The sequence below is a fragment of the Oryzias latipes genome, chromosome 4 (assembly GCF_002234675.1).
Source record: "Oryzias latipes chromosome 4, ASM223467v1".
Lineage (NCBI taxonomy): Eukaryota > Metazoa > Chordata > Actinopteri > Beloniformes > Adrianichthyidae > Oryzias > Oryzias latipes.
Window position 1 is genome coordinate 20,350,115 of NC_019862.2, and position 17,804 is coordinate 20,367,918.

General features: G+C 38.7%; 1 protein-coding gene across 2 annotated transcripts in view; it reads left to right on the forward strand.

The window, feature by feature from the left end:
* The first annotated feature begins 8,713 nt into the window (after window positions 1-8,713).
* Window positions 8,714-17,804, forward strand: part of LOC101157608 (regulator of G-protein signaling 8) — a 31,389-nt gene continuing 22,298 nt past the window's right edge. The window contains exons 1-2 of one of the 2 annotated variants that reach the window (XM_020702538.2): window positions 8,750-8,942; window positions 13,331-13,379. The gene's annotated coding sequence lies outside the window, so the exon portion shown is untranslated. Of the gene's footprint in view, window positions 8,943-13,330; window positions 13,380-17,804 lie in introns of both variants that reach the window. The other variant, XM_004068106.3, reaches the window with a different exon arrangement.

The window sequence follows — 17,804 nt, forward strand, 5'->3', positions numbered from 1 at the left end:
CTGAGACTCCAGCCTGTGGGAGAGGTTGAGTTACTAGAATCATTAGATGTTTGTTGAGAAGAGGAAAAAGCAGAACATGCTTCTCACCAGTCTTTAAAACCTCCATTTAAAGGTTCAAGTTGTGTTTTGGGGAATATCAGAGGCAGTGGAAGAGCTTTCCTGGTCATTTCCACACACAAAAAAGAAAAAAAAAATATTTCAAATTTTTCAAAATGTTATGGTGAGAATAACTCATCTGTTGTTTAATTCTTTAATAACTGTCGTTGTGAAAGAATTCCAAATTTGTTAATAATTAATTCTTAATACATGTTAAAAAATGTGTGAATCAAATTTAAGACAGTGGGTACAGAGGGTGCATTTGATCTAATAAAAAAAATCAATACATGTTTTTCTGTAGGTTTCATCACAGGCTTTTAAAAACCTGTTAATTAAAAATTAATAATTTTCTGTCAACTCTTTGATATAGTGGGATCTACAGGGTTACTAATATACTGCCATTCTTATCTGTATTGCAAAGGAATCAAATAAACAAAGAAAAAAGTATTTTTGATCTTTCATTTTTCTACCTACGCAATGTGAAATCTAGGCCTATTTGAATGAACACATAACCCCTGGCAAAGGTAAAAGTTTTTTTGACCAATTAGGTAAAATTGAATAATTTCCCATGATACACCTGATTATTTCCCATGTCACAATAGTTTATTGTGGCACACTGGTTGAAAAACACTGGTCTAGATTATTTGGGGTACTAAATATAATTTTCATGAGTACCTGATTCCTGATCTGCAGAATAATCGGAAGTGGAGGTTGTGTTGCTTTAAACTACACATTAGTCACAACTAACCTGTATGTTGTGTTTGACAAATAAGTCACACAAAATAAAGACAGGGAAACTGAGTCACTTTCATTGTCAGTAAACATGACATCACTCCCGCTTTATGTTGATTTGTGAGGCCATCTTGGAAAATCTGAGTGGACCACGCCTGTTTACAGATATAACAGTGACTGGTTTGCAATAACATATATATGTTTGAGAGTTTGTAGAGGGTTTTATCACCCATGAACTTCTGTTTTTCAGACACGAGGGTTAATAAAACGTGTTTCTTTTCCAATCTAAGCCTAGAAATTTTAACTTGTTTTAAATTTCATATGAAATGTAGATAGATAGATAGATAGATAGATAGATAGATAGATAGATAGATAGATAGATAGATAGATAGATAGATAGATAGATAGATAGATAGATAGATAGATAGATAGATAGATAGATAGATAGATAGATAGATAGATTTGAAGCTTTTAAACCAAATCCTCTTTAAATGGACTTATGAAGTGACTAAAAGAGGTAACTGTCATTGTCAAAGGTGAAATATTTCAAAACTCGTTTGTATATGTGGCATTTTCAGAGGTTTTCCGTTTCTGTTTTCTAAATGACCTCAAGTCAAGCTGCTTAACTGCCATGTATCAACACTTTGCAGATGACACAGATATTTATAGAACTGTCAGTGTTTCTATAGATGGCTGGCATTCTGTATGCATGAAACAATTTCTTTTTTGTTCCCTCTTTAATTATGAGAACAAATTAGACAGATTTTAAAGTCATCAATCAAATTAACAGATTCTAAAAATTCACCAACAATCGTTTTACTTGATACTCATATAGAGGTTATTCCATTATAAAATTTAATGAATAAACAAAAACAACATCCATCCATCCATCCATCCATCTTCCTCCACTTATCCGGGTCGCGGGGGCAGCTTCGCCCCAGCCACTTCCTCCAGCTCCTCTGGGGGAACCCCGAGGCGTTCCCAGGCCAGCCGAGAGACGTAGTCTCTCCAGCGTGTCCTGGGTCTTCCCCGGGGCCTCCGCCCAGTGGGACATGCCCGGAACACCTCTCCAGGGAGGCGTCCAGGAGGCATCCGGACTAGATGCCCGAGCCACCTCAACTGGCTCCTTTCGATGTGGAGGAGAAGCGGTTCTACTCCGAGCCCTCCGCGGGTGACCGAGCTTCTCACCCTATCTCTAAGGGAGCGCCCCGCCACCCTACGGAGGAAGCTCATTTCAGCCGCTTGTATTCGGGACCTTGTTCTTTCGGTCATGACCCATAGCTCATGACCATAGGTGAGTATTGGAACGAAGATCGACCGGTAAATTGAGAGCTTTGCTTTTCGGCTCAGCTCTCTCTTCACCACAACGGACCGATACAGCGACCGCATGACTACGGACGCCGCTCCGATCCGCCTGTCAATCTCACGCTCCGGTCTTCCCTCACTCGTGAACAAGACCCCCGGATAATTAAACTCCTCCACCTGGGGTAAGGATACTCCACCCACCGAGAGATGGCAAGCTACCTTTCTCCGGTCAAGAACCATGGCCTCGGATTTAGCGGTGCTGACCCTCATCCCAGCCGCTTCACACTCGGCCGCAAACCACCCCAATGCACGCTGGAGGTCCTGGCTCGATGAAGCCAACAGGACAACATCATCCGCAAAAAGCAGAGAGGAAATCCTGTGGTCTCCAAACCAGATCCCCTCTGGCCCCTGGCTGCGCCTAGAAATTCTGTCCATAAAAACTATGAACAGAACTGGTGATACAGGGCAGCCCTGCCAGAGTCCAACGTGGACCGGGAACAGGTCTGACTTACTGCCGGCCATGCGAACCAAGCTCCTACTCTGGTCATACAGAGACCGGACAGCCCTTAGTAAGGCTCCCCGGACCCCATACTCCCAGAGCACCCCCCACAGGATACCACGGGGGACGCGGTCGAACGCCTTCTCCAAATCCACAAAACACATATGGACTGGATGAGCGAACTCCCACAATCCCTCCAGCACCCCAGATAGGGTGTAGAGCTGGTCCACTGTTCCACGACCAGGACGGAAACCGCACTGTTGTTCCTGAATCCGAGGTTCGACTATCGGACGGACTCTCCTCTCCAGTACCCTGGCATAGACTTTCCCAGGGAGGCTGGGGAGTGTAATTCCCCAGTAGTTGGAACACACCCTCCGGTCCCCCTTCTTAAAGAGGGGAACCACCACCCTGTCTGCTAGTCCAGTGGTACAGTTCCCGACTGCCACGTGATGCTGCAGAGACGTGTCAGCCAAGACAGTCCCACAGCATCCAGAGACTTGAGGTACTCAGGGCGGACCTCATCCACTCCCGGGGCCCTGCCACCGAGGAGCTCGTTGACTACCTCGGTGACTTCAGCCCGGGTAATAGACTGGCCCACCCCAAAGTCCTAATTCTCTGCTTCTTCAAAAGAAGGTGTGTCAGTGGGATTGAGGAGATCCTCAAAGTATTCCTTCCACCGCCCGACAATGTCCCCAGTCGAGGTCAACAGCCCCCCTCCTGCACTTAAAACTGTGCCTATGGAGAACTGCTTTCCCCCCTGAGGCGCCGGACGGTTTGCCAGAATTTCTTCGAGGCCAACCGATAGTCCTTCTCCATCGCCTCTCCGAACTCCTCCCAGACCCGAGTTTTCGCCTCCGCAACGGTACGGGCCGCAGCTCGCTCAGACTGCCGATACCTGTCAGCTGCCTCTGGAGTCCCACAACCCAGCCATACCTGGTAGGACTCTTTGTTCAGCTTGACGGCATCCCTTACTTCTGGTGTCCACCACCGGGTTCGGGGGTTACTGCCCTGACAGGCACCAGAGACCTTGCGACCACTGCTCCGAGCAGCAGCAGAGACAATGGAAGTGGAAAACATGGTCCACTCGGACTCAATGTCCCCAACCTCCCTCCGTACCTGTTTGAAGTTCTCCCGGATGTGGGAGTTAAAGACTTCCCTAACGGAGGGCTCAGCCAGACGTTCCCGGCAGACCCTCACAGTACGTTTGGGTCTTCCTAGTCTTTCCGGCCTCCTTCCCCGCCAGCGAATCCAACTCACCACCAAGTAGTGATCTGTGGAGAGCTCCACCCCTCTCTTCACCCGAGTGTCCAAAAACAACAACGAAAACAAATACCTTGTTGAATTTTAATCAGAAATGAAAACAAAATTATGTTTTTGGCACTTTTTTTTCCCTATTGTATCTTTTTACACTGATTCATATTTTTTGACAACTGAATATTTAATTTTCCATGACAATGATGGTCCTTTATTTATCCATATTTTCAATTAGCCCCTGAGCTGCTATGCCCACAGACATCAGCTGACATTTTGACATTTAGCCTGTCGGCTTTCTCCAACAAATAAATAAATCTCTATAAATAAAAATTATAAACTGCAACTAGTAATACATGTCAAAGTCTTCACACCAAGGGCTAATATCAACATTTTACCCATTTCAAGTATGCAAGATTGAAAAGACTTTTGAACTTAACACATTCCGTGTCTAACTGTAAAGATTTACGCAGCTTTTTTTTCTACTTTTCTGGTCTTACTGTCAGAACTTTTAAACATATTTCTCTAACAAAAACTAATCTGGGAAAGATATTTGATAAGAAATGTGGATCTAAAGCCTGAGGTGACCTGCTTGGGCAACACTTCTCTTTTTGTCTCACACAGCTTACAGAAGTAAACATGTAAAACTGTGTTGTTTTATGGGTAGAGACACTTTTGTGACACTGCCAGCTCTCCTGGAGACCATCTTCATTTATTGCTACCATGACAGTTTTAAACAGCCAAACAAAAATAAATTACAGTGTTAGCAGCCCATTGTAGCTCTAACACAAGGGAGATGACATTAGTTTTCATGTACACTTGTAGCTAAGACATAAAATACTTTTATACATTTTTTTTCCAATAAACTTTATTTACATACCTATTTTAAATGATGGAAATCTGTTTTTAATGGAATGTACTGAAAATAAAATGAGAGAACAAAATGAGAAGAATACTATTGACATACTAATAATACTTGATTTAATATTCATTTTTTTGTAAATGACCAAGCTACCAGCAGGATGATTCATTATCAAAAATAAATGGACTCTGCGGTAACATCCGTCCAACGCAGTTCAGGCCTCTGTTGTTTCTTCATTACTGATAACAGACACCTTATCATAATAGATAATACTTAAATATATGAAAACAGATCAACAGACAAAAAACTAAAGTGCTAAATTGTCTGTAATTATTGAATTAAAACTAACATGATAATTTGACATCACTTCTTTAATAATTGCACAAGAAAAAAAATGTCATTGTGCAGAATATTTTCAAAGAAGGGAAAATAACTTACAAGTGGAAAATAAATCCTGTTGCGATTAAAAAAATAAAAAAAACTCTTCCTTTGTTGGTTTTGAATCCAGATAAATCCAAGAGTATGACCCAAATCAAAGGGATAACATTTTATTTCAGAGCCAGTGAATTGTCATCGCTAAATTACTGACCTTCAAAATGTTGGAAATGCCAACCTGAGTACAGGACTACGTGGAAAGATGATGATGAAGACGAAATGGAAAATGCAATAACTTCAGCCTCCTGGTTAGTCATCCAGCGAGACAAAAGAGGAGACTTCTGACACACAAAGCTGCAGCTTCGTGAAGGACAGCCATCCCGGTCAGCTGTGCAGGCGAGGACTCTTCATCGCTCTCTTTGTTGCAGTACTGACATTTGAAAAGAGCTTTTAAATGGGAATTTGTGCAGACTAGTGTTAAAAACACTAAATGACTCCAATGTACAGAGAATGAATAATATCACTTGTAACTGAAAAAGTGACGCATGAGCCTTGCTTTCTTTGCTCAAGGTTTGTAGTGAAAGATGACGCTTCATGTGGTACAAACAGGAGGTTATTCGATGCTTCACAGTACTTCATTTCAAATCTTTGATCATGGCATACAGAAAAGACCTTACTGCACCTCTGAGTAAAATATTTTGAAAAGTTTCCTTCAGTGGCTGTAATGCAGTCAGCGAGGAGGAGGAGGGAGAGAAGAAGACATGTGTGGGCAGTGATCTGGCAAGGTTGTGCGTGTGATTTTTATGTAACACTTGGTTATCTATTCAGTCTCACCAATGATCGCTGCTGGACCGCCTCCTCACCACTTTCCTGCACATCTCCCTCTGCAGATTGCAACGAGATGTAAATTGTGTCTCCGCTTGTCATACGATGTCTGCCACGCTCTTTTGTGGTGCAAACAATGAAGGTGGTAATGGGCGCCTTGTCTTTCAGCATTTGCAATATTGCTTTGAGCATCATGACAGACAAAGGGTCTGAGATCATTTGCAGCAGTGCTGCATGCATACAGCTTAAATGCATTGGTGCCATCTGCACTAAGACACCAAATGTAGGCTTTGAGAAACATGAAGTTATTATGATGAAATATCAGATGCAGTGTTTGAGCATTTTTGGTGTCTACTGAATGGTTCCACTTGAAGGATGCAGCCATAGACAAATATTAAAAAGACCAAGATACAGTATACTATGCAAAGAGATCAGATTGTTTTAAGTGCATCTGCATATTCCTTCATCATTCAAACATCTAAAAATGATTTAACATCTAAAAAGTCTTCTTTAGATTTGTTCTTTGAAAAAAAAAAAAAGAAAAAACTTCAGTCACCCTTAAACAACCACAAATATGATGATGGTAATATTTTATTTGAGACGTACTTTAAAAGCAAAAAGAACAAGATTTAATTAAAAAAATACAATAACTATTCAAAAATACTTTTTTTTTTCATTTGTATAAATTTTAAGACAATACAAACATGAGACAGTTGAAAAATATAGTAACGCAAAGATTGTAACTAGACATGTTATAGAGTACTCCCTCATTTATTGCTGGGGTTATGTTCTAAAAATATAGGTGAAATCTGCAAAGTAGGATTATAGATGTTTTAAGGCTTTACAATGCCTCATTACACACTTTAAAAACTTTTCTCATAAATACTTTTCTCTCTTTAAACTCTCGAAGATCAAACCTTCATGGAAAAATATGTCCAGTGTCATAGAATATAGGTATCTGTACAGGAGACATGCCACGAAGGAGATTGATTGTCAAGGTTTCGAGTCAATCAGGATGCAGAACACAGTGCACTATGTAACCCTGGTGCTATCATAGGCACTTTACCGTTGGGAGTTGGGTCATCTAGACCCACTAGACAGTGCTCTGAACCTTTTTTTTCAATGATTTGTGATCTTCACTGGTGTCCATGGATTACATGAAATATTTCCCCCTTTGTCATAGTAGGAATAACACATCAAAGTAAGGGTGGGGTCATCTAAAATAGCACAAGGGTTAAAAGGAAAAAGGATGCACAATTGCAAAGCACTAAAAAAACCTGCTGAAAGGTGAACCACAATATACTAAGGGAACAATATACAATGAGTCTATTACATGTAACAAATCAAACATCCTGTTTAAAGTCTGGCACAGCTAATTGATTAGATTTTAGTCTAACATAAAAACTGGCCATTTGCAAAAGTTTTTTATAAATGCCTTTTACAACATTTGAAGGGGAATTTAAACATGGATTTTGCCACCAATTCTAGCAGAACTCGTGATTTCTACAATTCATAGCTCCATCAGAACAACGTCATTGTGCCATCATCCCTGTATCTGAATGTTCATCCCTTCATGCCTGACTTTATTTCCAATTATATACAAACATTTCTTTCATTGATTTTTCCCTGCAAGATGATGCTAAATTTGTGGAGTCCTGGATTAAATGGTACATTTCCACTCAGCGTCATACAGCATGAAGGGTTAAGATGATTATTTTGAAATACTATTTTTAAAAGGTCTTTTTTTTCTCAATGGTCCACAGATTATTCAACAATGTCTTTGCCAAATTTAAGATCAGTTTTTGTGTTTTTTGCTCAGCAGTTTTTGTTCTTACCTGAACCAGTAATCAAGTTTTTTCTATCTTTCTTTGAAATCATGATTTCTTCAGTTCTTTTAATGATCTTCTGGATCAGGGGTGTCCAACTCCAGGCCAGTAGGGTCAGCATCCTGCTGGTTTTCCAGAAATCCTGCATTTTCTGCTGCTGATTACTTGGATCAGGTGTGTTTAGCCAATAAGGAGCTTCAATGGCAGAGAGTAATCACTCCCCTACTTCCTATCATCCATCTGTTTATACATGCTCCTGCTTAACAATACTGGTGCAACACAAATGGCGAGCAATGTTGGAGCTATCCAGCCATACAGTTTTGAGCCAGCTAGGATGAAGAAAACGAAGACGTACATGGATCAGAAATGTAATTTCAAGCCTAATCATTTAACGATTCTTCGATTACCAGTAAAATGCCACAAAAACACGATAGCCAATGTCATGGATAATCAGGGCTGATGGGGTTTATTTTTGGCAGATTTCATTTTTTGTTTTTATCCCAATAAATTTAGTTTAATAAATCCAAATATTGAATAAAGGACAATACTTGTTTTAACAACCTTTGTTCAAAAGTCCCAACATTTCTGTAACTATTGAACCATGTCATAACGTGTTGTATATTTAATTCATTAATAGGTATTTTACCTGTGTTTAAATAATTTCTGTCAGATCTCCTTCAGATTAATTACAAAATGTAATTAAAAAGATCTGATTCTACATCCTCAAAGTAGACCTTCTCCATCACCCCTGCCTCTCTTTCACTCCACTCCTCCACATTTCCATCCTCAAACACAGCATCACTGAGCACTGCTTCTCCACCCCACAGATGTGCTCAGGGTTGTCCTTGGAGATTTCCCTGCACAAACAAGGCTCTCTTCCCTCCATCTCTCTGATGACCCCCCCTTCTCTCAGCTTCCATCCATCTCCGCTGCACTCCCCCTCCCCCCCTCTGATTTCACACCAATGAGAGTGCCGCGTGTAGCTCCCACTCACTGGCATCAGAAACACGAGATATCTTCAGTCCTGAGCTGTACAATTTCATACAAATACACAGCATTGGCTAGACGGAGGCTGCGTCTGGCTTTAGCAAAACGCACTTTGGGGGATAGGCAGTGGTAATAGAGGAAGAGCAGAAAGAGTCCACCTCATCTCTCACACATCAGACTCAAGGTAAAAGATCCATATTCATTTACTGGATGACAGTGTTATGTAATTCTGTTGGACACTGAGCTCTTGTTTTGGTCTTTGCTGTAGCTAATGATTCTCAGGGCAGATGAGTGTTCTACAAAAACTGTTAGTGAACATTGTGATTACCGATAGAAGAAGGCAATAAATGAGTGCATGGTGCAGAAGTAGACTTCAATTCTTGTTCTGCTTAATGTCGGTTTACACCGCATGGCCACGATTCTGCCAAAGTGATTGTTTTCATCCACGCACGCTTGCAGTTCCATTTCCTGGGAGCACTATTGAATATCAGCTCCCAACCAGCCACCTACCCTCCCCTAAAACCGTTGCTCTGAAGGCTTTTCTGTCCAGTAAATGTCACTCACTGTAGAGCCATCAAATATGGAGGGGGAGGCTCTAAAGCACACACAAGAACCACCTGCTTTGGAGATGTTCCTCTGTTTCCTTCCCTTTCCTTTCTTTTCTTTTCTCACCTGTTCACACCTTTAACTTACCATGAAAGGTTTGTCCCCCCCTTTTTTTCATTTAAGCACTGAAAGGGCATAACCACATGTACTCTTTGCTTACTGATCTATTACTATAAACAATGTCACAAGATTACAGGAAAAAACTGCTTTATTGCACAGAAAATTTTTATTAAGAAGCATCACAATAATAAACTTTTTTTGTTGTTTAACAAACTTTTACCGAACCTTTGCACAACTTTGTTGGTGTAATTTCTTTCTTTTAAGCCGGAGGAGGTGTGTTAAGTAATTCAACATTTTTGTTTTTTGCAATCAGAAGCAAGCACTGATGGCACAGATAAAATGCTCCTTTAGCTGAGGGACCTCAAGTTTTACTGCAATTTATGGCAAAACAATATCCACCTGGATGTCAATTACCACTCTACTCTCAGTCTATGTTGTCTTCTTGTTAGCAGTTAGTGTCCTATGTGCGTCCTGTGCAATGCAATGCAATGAGATTGTGGTCTTAGATTCATAGATGTGTATTAACCTTTCGTCCTTACAACCTAACTGGCTTCAGATTATTTTTGAAAACTGCAATTTAAATAATAATAAAAGAAATCCATAAGGATGGACAAAGTAAAATTGCCCCAACCTCCTTGCAGTTACTTAGTGAACTGTGCTCAACTTGACGGTTCTTTTATTGTGAAACATAAAAGTCTGGAAAGCGCAAGGTCTTACAACCAAAACAAATTAACCCTTTAAAACCCTGCATTTTTGGCAGGAAAGGTTTTGCTAATACTCTAAACTTTATGGTGAAAATAACTTGTGTATTTTTTTTTTTTAAATGACCTCTTGCTGTTGGAAAATTCGTTGATAATTAATTCTTTATAATACAGTTCCACCATTTTAAAAATGTATGGATCAAATTTGAGACAGTTAGAACCCTTCCTTTCCTAAACACTTACTAAAATTATCTAATGGATAAAATACTATCTATATCTCATGAAAAAATAGAGATTTTTTTATTTTGTTAATTTCATCAAAGAGTTTAGAAAACATCTTAATTTTAAAAAATCAGTCAATTCTTTTATATAGTGAACTTTATATTGTTAAAAAAAAGTTCTCCCTAATTTTGCTCAAATAAGAGCTCTAACAAAACATTAGGTAATGCATCTTAAATAGGAAATAGACCAATTAAAACCAAAAAATTAAAAATCATTTTGAGCAGGGTCACTTTTGAGCAAAGCCGTAGACCATTTGTCAAATTAACATGTAGATACATCTAAAAAGTAAAACAAAAACAAAAAAAAATATTTTCTTAGTCATTCACACCTCACCACCATCATACAACTCTCATTCATGTCCTCAACACAACTCCAGCGTTTTTCTCTTTCACTCTAGAGTTCCTTAGTTAGATCTACAGCTCATGCTAGATGGCTTGTACTGAATTAGCGTTTTTTACCACCTTTGTAGAAATCCCAAGCGCTTTACAATCACAGTCCCATTCCCACATTCATACACTGATGGCGGCTCCCCTGCCAAACACAGGTACCAACCAATAACAACCAGGAGCATTGTGGGGTTTAGTGTCTTTGCCAAGGACACTTTGGTCGGAACCGGACCTAAAATCTTCAAATCAAAAGTCGAACACTCTACCCTTTGCACCACGGCCCCACTAAATTTACAAAAACACAATTTAGCTCTTTCTGAGTAGTGCATTTATCCAGAAGTATCTTCAAAGTAAATATTTGATCTGTTGTTCTTTCTCTTGGCGTATAACCATACTGTTGTTCACAAATGTCCACTTCTGACTTCAGTATAGTCTCCCATCTCTTTTCCAAAGCATCATTGTGTGACCAATTAGCTCTTTTCCTCTCCACATCTCCCTTTTTCTTAGAAATACGTACATTTGAGTAGACCTCCCAGTTCCTCAAGCATCCTCTCACTCTGCAAGATCTTTTTAAACAGCCACCTCCAGTATATCCTTTGATATAAAGACCAACTGCCTTTCCACTCTCCATCAGCTTTTTAAAATGCATATATTTTTTTTGAACTGATACAACAAAAATATGCATTAGTTCAATAAAGTTCGTAGTATCTGTATTTTTAAAAGTTAAGAGTAAAACCAAAAATATACATCATAAACAGTGGTAAAAGAATAAATGACACAATGCAAAATTAAAAAAACGGTCTTTAGATGAAGATTATCAATTAGGTCTAAACCTAAATTTTTACAAACAGCATTGTTACAGAATTAAAAGAAATAAGCGTATTCGCAAAAAAAAAAAAGCAAAAAAAAACCAAACATTTCTAATAAGGAAGAAAATAAGAAAGTAAGCAAGCATATATTTAAGTAAGTAAATAAATATTAATGATCATCAATGTCTTCCCCACTTCATCCTTACTGATTTTGGCTACTTGTTGCTGAATTTATCAGGCCTTCAATAGTCTGCTTCCATCTTTCCCTCACATCTGTTGATCCTTTCACCACAGAGTCTTTGTATTAAAGACCTTATCAAAGGAAAATGGTGTTTTTAACATCTTCTTATGACATTAATCTCATGATGGAAATATTTAAAGAAAACTAAGCTTAAAATAAAATTTCTTAGTATTTCTTTATTCCAATCGTTGTGAATCAGGACCACATACAAAAATGTACCAGTAAAAAGCTTTTATCAGTGACATAGAACCTACAATTGGTAAGCCACAAGCTCCCTGATCCGTTCTATTCTAATGCATGCACTTGTAGATAAATACATCCATGTACGTCTTTGTCTTCCTTGTCTGAGCTGGCATCTGGCTCAAAACTGTATGGCTGGATAGCTCTGATATTGCTCGCCATTTTCGTTGCATCGCTTGGGGTTGTGAGGGGCTGTAAGCGAGGAGAGCATGTGAACGTATGAATGACAGGACATGGGGCGGCCTTGCTCTGTGCCAATGGTCCCGCCAAAAACTCAGTGGCAGATTTCTTAAAAAACTACTGCTACTCTGCAGAATCTATGTAACAGCATAATTATAATTTAAAAAAAAAAACAATGGGAACGCTTTAAAACAGATCAAAAGATGATTGGAGTGGAATATTAAATGTTTGTGTGACAGTCCAATCTCGTACAAATGTCACTTTTAGAACTAACTGACAAAAAAGTATCTTTTTACAAATGTATCTATGTATTTTTTCTTTACAATACTTGCATCTATGATGTTTGTTCACATATTCATTTTGGAAAGCCCAATGAGAATATGGTGATGGATAATTTGTAATGCATAAATGACTAGGGCAGTTCAAATTGTGTGTAGAATCAATGTTGCATTTTCTTTCTTTCTGTACATTCTTTGATAGTACTTAAAATAATAAATAGTTTTACAACATCTATTGAGCTTGCTTTAACTTTGTAAAAAACTTAGTCCAACATTTTTGGGAGATGACTTGGATGCATCTAATTCCAGATATTTATGTAAGACACAACCCATCAAATTATTTTTAGTGACCCAAAATTCTCGTCCTACTTAGTTTTACATTTTCATTAGACAAAAACAATGCCCTGATCTGTTTGGATGGTTATTATGTGAATATATTTAGTGCAAATGTGCATTTAATATGCATTATGTTTATTTTTAGTAGAGTTTAATCCACAAGGGTTCTTGTTAATCTCATTAATTGCATCTCATCGTACTATCCAGTGAAGTGTTAAAAAAATAAATAAAAAAATTGGGCAGCACTAAATTTTCCTAGCAATTTATTTGCTAATGTATCCCCGTTGCATAATAATATCAAAGTGATTGTTCACCTAGTTTTCTGTCATGCAAAAGCATCGGTGCAATTTTTTAATAAGCACTCCTTGCGAGGACAACCTTCTATCGACAGATCGCGCCAACAGTTTGAGTAAATTTTGTCAAATTCATTGTTTTTAGTTGTGCTTCCATTAGGTGGTAAAATCTCCTCGTGGATTGCTCTACTCGCTCAGCTCTACATAAGGTCAGTATGTGCTTGTTATATTCTGATGACAACACGGTTAATCCCACTGCTCAGAAATGCTTTTAGTGGAGACAACCCTCAGAGTGAAGCCAATTTCAGGGCATCAAAATAAATCCCTGGAACCAACTCAACACATAAAAAGGCTCAAGGCAGGATTAGAACTCAGTTTGTGGCACAAAATAGGTAAAGCAACAAATAACATGGTCTGGCCACAGTCCCAGTTTATCAACAACAAAAAAAGGAACTACTTCACGAGAAGTTGTCTTTATATTTATCAATTCATCAGAAATTCTCAGAAATGACTGTCTCTAGGGTTTCCAGTCTGTACCTTTAATTTTGGCTACTTTCCCTGAAGAGAGATCCCAACCTATAACATAAAATAAATTACCTTAATCCTCTTGATGACATGCAAATCCATATAACCTTTACATTTGGCCATACAAACTGGCAGTAAAGGTTAAAAGCTAGTAAAAGCATAGCCACTGGGGACATTATTGTCTATATGCCGGCAGACTAAAAATATCCCCTCCTCCATCAGACTTCCTGTGGAGGGAAGAAGGAGGGATGTAATAGGATGAACTGAAACTGTACTTTAATTTTAACACAGGTAAATAACTTCAAACAAAAACGGATGGATATTTTTAATATTTGTGTTGTATTTGTTTATTTTTTAAAGCATTTTGAATTATATTATTAATTAAGCCACAATGGGGCCCAAGCCAGGGTCTCATTGTGCCGGTCCCAAGCCCCAAATACAGAGGGTTGGGTCAGGAAGGGCATCTGACGTAAAATCTTTGTGATAAAGATGCAAACCTATGATAGATAGAGGAAGCTTATTGGCTGTGGCGACCCACAAAGTGAAAAGCCAAAAGGAAAAGGAGATTTTGAATTATTTTATTGCAGTAATGGTTTAATAGAGTGATGACACACTTTTTGACTACTTTCTTTTAAGATTAAACTTTTTTATATCATTATTATTAATTTATCAGTAAAAAAAAATAGAAAACTCGTGGTGGATTGGAGCCGAACAGAGTAAGGAGTGTGTTGGGTAAAGCACACCATTGTATTAAAAAACGTAATTGTTTTGCTCCCAGAAATCTGCTGCACAGCTAAGACTGAAAACATTCTGGCTCTGTTATTTTCAGAGCCTAACATTATCTTAATGGGAGCTCGAGGTTGTCTTCACAAAAGCCTCTTCTGTCTGGTTATATCACATCATGTTTTCATTTGGCCCACAGTAAATGACAGGATCTAATGTCATTATAGGGAAAATGTCCTCCAATGGCTAATGCAAGTCACTGGTTCCATCATGCTGAGCATGCATGTGTTGTCGATAGATAAATGCAGCCATCATCATATCTATCTGTTGGACAATATACTGTAATTTAAAGTATTTGTCATCTATTTTAACTTTACTAACAAAGACAACCAGATGAAATACAAGAATGGTTCGAAAGGATGATCTCATTCAGAAGAAGCTGTTCAAAACTGGGAACACAGACTTCGGGTTTATCTCAATTCCCTTCTTGGCCCTACTTTTTAAAGGATTGGCTGGTCACTCTCCTTCCTTCTTTTTACATTCCATCAACCATTTTAGAAGAACATAAATAATCACTCTCCATCTCTCCATCCCTCTCTCTTCTTCCCTCTTTTCCTTTTCCGTCCGGTCCAACACTAAAGATTTTCAAATATGATTAAAATGAATGAAGTTCGGCCTCGATAACAAAAGGGGTTTATTCAGACATACCTCTGGTTTGTCAGAAGATTCATAACCCCTGTTGTTAAAATAAAATATGTCCAACACAAGACTCATACCTCTGCATAGAAAAAGTGCAAAGATAACATAAACACAGATAAAACTTAAAATTATCCTTAAAATGTTGAGTAGAGGCCTTTCTGTTTAGACTTTAACATACAAATATGTCAGACTGACATGGAAAACATCATAACAGGTGATGTTAGGGGATTTAACAATTTTTTATGAATACTTTTATTAAAATAAAATATGTAATCTATTCACTAAAACAAGTAAAACAATATTTAATGACTATTAAGACTTCTGTACTATCATGTTTTAAAGGCGTTTTTAGGCCTCTACTTCGGAAAAACTTCAACTTATCATATATATCTTTTGTTCTAAGGAAGTTTGAATTTGTTTTTGTTTGTTTTTTTGCATTCTGCTGATTTGCTGACCCAGGTGTCTCCCTATTCGGATTGACTGACCACACCCTTCCAGATAATCAGCAGCAAGAAGTGCAGGAAGAGATGGCAGGGTGGTAGATCTTGAGGATCAGGATTGGGTAGCGCTGTCTTAATGGGAGCACAGGTGTGCCTTGCAGTTCCATACATCCATATACGTGTTAAGCGTTCATTACAACCTGTGGTTTGTAGCATGCCCGTAGAAAAATGTGTACGAACTTAGTCACCGTTTGGGATTACCCACTTATGGGCCACCTGCATGCAGGTTTGTCCATTTTTTTGCCCAGAGACAGCCCATACCCATCCACCCTTAAGGGCAGTTGTGACTTAAACTTGGCACGCTCATTCCAAAATGTTTGTCTTGGTTGTCCCTAGTACATATTCCTAAAGGTTTCACATCAATCCAGTAGTTGAGTTTTGGTGTTCATTTTGGTCAGTAGTCTCTTTCTCACTGACATTTGCCATTTTCTTTCAAATGCAAACGTTTTCCCTTTTGGATTTGGGGGAAACTAAACCGTTTTTTCCCCCCAGTAATCGCAAACAATGAAATGTTTTCAAAGGATTTTAGACAGAAAAGCTTTTTTCGTCCACTCTCCATCGAGTATCACAGCGCTGTGCATAAAACATCTTCACTTTCTGAAATGTCCTTGTGCCATCAGGGAATACATGAACTGCTGGGAGGTCTGAGAGGCTTTTAGCAAAAACCATCTGCTTTAATATTGACGGAACATTTTATTATACATAAAGGAGATAAGCAATCCAGTTAGGCTGGATCCCAAAAGACTCAATCCCTAGAAAGGACCTTGTGATATAGTCCACATCTGAAACAAAAGGGAAAACATTTCGTTTTAGAAGGAAGAAAAAATGTGAACTATTTTGAAACATAAAAGAGCAATGGATTGTTACATTTTTTTGAGAAATTATTCTAAAGGGCAGATTGAAGGGAATTCAGATCAAACACCAAAAATGTATGTTTGATGGGATTCCACATCTTTTTTTTCATCTGTCACAAAGTCATACAGTGAAGACAAGAAAGTAAAATTTATTGTACCACTGTAGCTGTAGATGTGAGAGCGTCTGACATTAATTGAAGATGAATAGGATTAACCTCATACCACTTTGCCCTCTTATTCACAGACTGAGAAGATGACCAAGAGATGTATAACAAAATCCATGAATATTGACAGTTGTAAAATTCCTTTTTTTTCCCACCTTAAACCAAATGGATCAAATTGGTACCTAAAATACAAAAAGCTACTAAAACGTAAAACTACGAGAAAAAAAAAAAATTAAAGGAAGTTTCCGTACACACTGGGCATTAAATGGGGGTTCGAGAATGCTCTAAATTTGAGTTTTTATCATGCGGTTTTCACACAGGACCCTCGGTACCTGATACTAGCACATGTTTTGTACGCAGAGCACAAAAATCTACTAAAAAAATGTTTATAGCTACGCATGAATACAATTTTTGACTGTAAATGGTAAATGGCGTATACTTATATAGCGCCTTTCTTCCTACAAGGACAAAGCGCTTTACAGTCACGACCCATTCACCCAGTCACACACACATTCACTCACACATTCAGACACTGGTGGCGGCTCCGCTGCCAAACACAGGCGCCCGCCTACCACCAGAGGCAAGGTGGGGTTCAGTGTCTTGCCCAAGGACACTTCGACTCATGGACGTGCAAGACGGGAATCGAACATGCCCTACCGCTTCACCACGGCCGACTGTGTGAGCTCGAAATGCACATAAACCCGCATTTACATAGGCTTTTCATTGGAAGTGGTTGCTGGAACGCGTGTTTTGGAACCAAGTTTAAACTTGTAAAGATGCTATTCTAAAATGTCAAATAGTTGAAATAAAAGACATTTGCTTTCCTACATTCTTTTAAATGTTTCTAAGGAATTTAAAAAAATCATACTGATTTCTATGGTGCTCTAAAGCCTTTTTTTTTCGGAAAGGGTTTGCTAGCTTGACCCCTTTCATTCAAGAGAACTGGGACTACCCTATCCCCATGTAGGCGGGAAAGCCAAGGGCTGGAACTGGGATTCACGCTTGATCTAAAGTGCACTTAATTGGACAGTAGTGCTTATGTAACTCGTAAAAAAATAATCTTGTGGAATTTACAAATTATTTAAGAAATAGAACAAGATAAAAGTTTTCTTCTATGTTGTACATTGTGTGTCATGCTGCCTTCAGGTTTCCTTAAAAGTCCATAGAAC